The sequence below is a fragment of the Anopheles arabiensis genome (assembly GCF_016920715.1).
Source record: "Anopheles arabiensis isolate DONGOLA chromosome X unlocalized genomic scaffold, AaraD3 X_pericentromeric_contig0004, whole genome shotgun sequence".
Classification (NCBI taxonomy): domain Eukaryota; kingdom Metazoa; phylum Arthropoda; class Insecta; order Diptera; family Culicidae; genus Anopheles; species Anopheles arabiensis.
In genome coordinates, this window is record NW_024412082.1 from 255,001 (window position 1) to 260,000 (window position 5,000).

Below are 5,000 nucleotides of genomic sequence, written 5' to 3' on the forward strand. Positions count from 1 at the left end.
TATCACTGGTAGGATCAACCAGAATTCGAGTCAATTGCTTGAACACGAACTACACTCTTGATCACGCGAGGCGCAAGTCCCCGTGACCACCGAGATTTGTTCTGTGACGCCGGAGCGTCGTTGGCGCCACTCGATAGACTGCACAAGCAGACAACGTCGGATGCATTGCACATGGCTAGCGGATCTACTCTCTGCACTGCGTCGGGTGTTCCTACGTCTGTCTGGAGACATTGCTAGGCCAGTACGGCACTCTGCGCACTCTTGCTTGTCCTCTTCGAGCGACGGGCCTCTAAGCGGGGTTGTATTCCGGTACGACACATCGACTGGTACACATTGCACGCACTAACGATCTCTGCACTGAATGGAACTCATTCATAACCACCGTGACGGGAGACTTTGCTAGTACGCACGATACTCTGCGCATGTGCACATGTTTTACAACCCAACCAACTTAAGCACCTAGGGAAGTTGTGATGCCATCTGAACACCCACCGACTGATGCATTGAACGGCTAAAGTTGACCTTCAATCCGAACTGGCACTTTGCGGCGTGGAGGCAGTTGCGCGACCACTCCTATCCCAAACCAACAAAGCATGGTGTATCCTAAGTGTTCGGTACAAGCACACCACGACGGGACACATTGAACGGTTCAGCGATCTCTGCACTAGTGGAAGAACTCCAACGTGATACGGGAGACATTGCTCTAAACCGAACGGCATCTCTGCGCGTTTACTTGACGCACCCCCAACTTGGTCAACTGTTGGACTTTTTCGTAATCACGGCGGGACACATTGAACGAGCTCTAACGGATCTCTGCACGCATGGAACATGGTGGCGGGAATCATTGCTAGAACCGAACGGCGCCTCTGCGCGATGTACAAAGCCCAACAGGAACCTCGTATCGGCTGCCGAGCCGGAGCTTGAACAACTTGGACTTTCACCTCTAATTTATATCAACTCACCACTCCCCGAGGGATCCGCAGAATTGCTTCTGGGTCCCGTATCGTTATTTGCGATTCGTGTTTGCATTACACTACATTGAACTATTCCAACTTGTTTATCCGCATGGCGAACATTTGCTGCATAGAACATTTAAGTTCCACTTCGCTCTCCCCTACGTGGGTCTGAGCTTCGCTCTCAGGGAAAAAATATGCCACATTTGGTAGGGAGACCCGGTTTCATCACGCTTTGTGCCCTGCACCATATATACCCTCATAAATTTATTCATTGGATTAGATCCAAGGAACACCAGATCATGCACCACTACCCATAATAGCTCATCGAGCTTAGCGTGAATCCTTCGGGTTTCCCTAAGAAGTTCGATTGGTCTTGCAGAGTTTAAAGACAACGAAGCTTAGTTTCAAGCAATGGTTAATATACGCGTATTCAAAACCCTTAGCTGTTACAACTTTTTTACTAGAAACCATCACGACGAAGTCTTTGGGTCCGTAGACCCGTGATGTACTGCTCCAGGGAACGTTTTTATAGGGTGGAAGCTCAAAATCATAGGTTAAAATCATCGGCAGAGCCCACCAGACACCACTTTTGCTTCATTAGTTCGGACTATAGGCATACGACGATTTTTATCGCGGAGGGGACGTATGACCCAAACGGGGGCTTAATGACCCACTGCCACTGCAAACCATGCTCCTACGACTAAATAGAGGTAAAACTACGATTTGGTGCAATCTTCATGTTTGACCTCGTAGCAAGGTACCCTCCCTATAGTAGGCAATGAGCAAATGATCATAATCCCAGGAGGGCAAAAAATGGGAACCCGAAAGGAAAGCGCTGTTGGCGCGCCTAAGCTACTGGCCCGTAGAGTAAAATGGTACCCCCAACAAAGTTGTCGATTGACATTCTGATTGCACTTTTATCATCTAGGTGCGTTCCTTACACGTTTTGAGGGGTTTTAGCGAAAACATGTTTTGAGCCACACGAGCTCTCCGGCCCGCTCGGTGCACATTTTTGAAAAAGCTAGGAGCTGCCCCTAGGTTCGGGGTGTCACAAAATATTGAAAAGTGGTCAAAAACCGCTATCCAGAATCGGATGTAGAATCATTAGACGAACTTAAAATTGTTCTACGACCAATGTCTGCGACGTTTAGTATTCAAGATATGGCCCGCCCTAGGTCTGACCTGGCATTTTCGTGAAAATTTAAAGCATGGCCATAGGGACGGGTAAAATAGCTATTTTGAAGCAAAAACCACCTCACTTTAAATGGCCATAACTTTTGAAAAACAAGAGCTAGGGTGCGTTCTCGACACGTTTTGAGGTGTTTTAGCGAAAAACATGTTTTGAGCCACACGAGCTCTCCGGCCCGTTCGGTGCACATTTTTGAAAAAGCTAGGAGCTGCCCCTAGGTTCGGGGTGTCACAAAATATTGAAAAGTGGTCAAAAACCGCTATCCAGAATCGGATGTAGAATCATTAGACGAACTTAAAATTGTTCTACGACCAATGTCTGCGACGTTTAGTATTCAAGATATGGCCCGCCCTAGGTCTGACCTGGCATTTTCGTGAAAATTTAAAGCATGGCCATAGGGACGGGTAAAATAGCTATTTTGAAGCAAAAACCACCTCACTTTAAATGGCCATAACTTTTGAAAAACAAGAGCTAGGGTGCGTTCTCGACACGTTTTGAGGTGTTTTAGCGAAAAACATGTTTTGAGCCACACGAGCTCTCCGGCCCGATCGGTGCACATTTTTGAAAAAGCTAGGAGCTGCCCCTAGGTTCGGGGTGTCACAAAATATTGAAAAGTGGTCAAAAACCGCTATCCAGAATCGGATGTAGAATCATTAGACGAACTTAAAATTGTTCTACAACCCCCAGTCCGACGCCTCGTATTCGAGATATAGCACTTTGTAGGTCTGACCGAGCAATTTTGTACTGAAATGTATGGCGGACATGTTATTCATTAAACAACATTAACTTGCATCGTGCCCTACTTCATCGGCACAGCTACTATCGACTATCTATTGTTGAAATGGATTGAGTTTGACCATTTTAGCTCTTTTCTTATGCCGTGCACCAACAGTGTGTACCGATCAGGGAAAGTACACTACGTACGCGTTCATGGATGTATATGTTGGTACAAGTTGCCGGTCGGAATAGCAGTGCACCAAAACTGTGTACCGATCAGGAAAGTACAAGACGGAGGGCGCAGCCCGAGCGTACGCGTTCATAGATGTCCATGTTGGTACAACCTACATGTACGTACCTTGTTTTTGTATCAAAAGTTCCAATAAAGTGTTTGTATGCTTAAAATGCTTATCTCAACCGGTCACCTTTTGGCCTGCCCTTTTATAGACAGAAACCTAGAACGATACTCGCGATGTTTGTGTTTTTCCATTCGCCCGGGACGACGAAATGAGCTCTGTGCACATCGTGCAGAAAACTGTCTCCTCCTCGTATGTTTTTGTCCCTCCACGCATATAATCACCCACATTTGTGTTCAACACGGACGGCGCAGCCCGAGCGAACGCGTTAATGTTTATGTTTGTGCACACTAAAGTTACAATCCTAGGATTTGGTTATTGCGTCGCAGTGCCCGACCGTCGCGGACACCATTCTTGGACAAAAGTCCAAGTACGTAGAGTACATTCCCTAGGTATGTGCCCGTTCAGACTTTCGTTGCGTGCTTACAGACACGCTTGGGTATGTTTACCATACAAGGTTTACTAGGAAAACCTGGGAAGGACGCTTGCCCTCCCGTTGCGGACACCATTCTTGGAAAGAAGTCCTGCTACGTAGCGTTCTTTAATGTACTTGATCAGTTTGTATTGCATTTGCTTTGTGCAATTGACTTTGCTAATGCTCACTAAGGGGTGTTCGTTTGCGATGTGTATGATAAGCAACTGTCTATTCTAACCAGCAGTTAAATAACACTTTTCACCCAAATCATAGGAACGTAGAGTACTTTCCCTGATCGGTACACAATTTTGGTGCACCTCTAACTTCGCCAGCACTTTATCGTTACGTTTTGTGCACAACCTTGGGACATGGTGTAAGTTTCATCATTGTTATGTTTGATTCGGTTTATTATGATTGAAAAATACGCTACGTCCTAGAAATCTGAACTCGAATACTTTTGCCACGTTGCGCAAAAAGCTACTGAGCAACTCCTAGCCGTTTACCGATTTAAAATTTAATTTTCGTTATTAGTTTTAAAAATACGCTAAGTCCCAAAAATCTGAACTCGAATACTTTTTCTATGTGCCGCCAAAAGCTACTGAGCAACGCCTAGGTTGGTACATTTTTGGTACATGGAGTGTATGCGTGCAGGCGTACTGCCGTGCTGGACCGGAAAATCGCACTTGCTACTAGAACGTAGAGTAATTCCCTAGATAGGTGCTTTTGCATGCCTCTGTTCGACGTCCATGCAACTTGGAACGTGCGACACACGTAGCTAGGCTTCTCCATACATATTCCCTAGGGTAGCACCAAATTGCACACTTTCAGGGGTATATTTTGGTACGGTGTACTGTGCATGGTACAAGTATCATTAGCTCGTGCAATTTATTTTGCATCAAGTTGCGATTGCTGGTGCGTCGAGATAGGAGTGTTTCGCGACTTTTGCCAAGCTTTGGTGCCATTTTGTGAATAATTAATGTTCTAGCCACAATAAACGTGCAACATAATGCCAATAACGAAAACGCCATTTTCAAGGGACTTCCAGTCAAAATGTTTGCAATCAGCGCTTTCCTGTCGAGTTCAGGATTTGGGACTGAGCGTTTTTTTCACGATCCAATCAAACGACCAGTTCGTGAATAAACAATTCATACAACAGTGCATCCCTTCAAAGTAGAAAAAGCCGAATGCTAGGGAGCTCCAGTCAAAAACGTTGTCATTGGCGCTTTCTTCTCGAGTTCAGGATTTGGGACTTAGCGTTTTTTCACGATCCAGCCAAAAGACCAGATCGTGAAATAAACGATTAATACAACTGTACTAGTACATCCCTTCAACTGAAGCAAGCGCACCATACATGACCCGTACGCTAA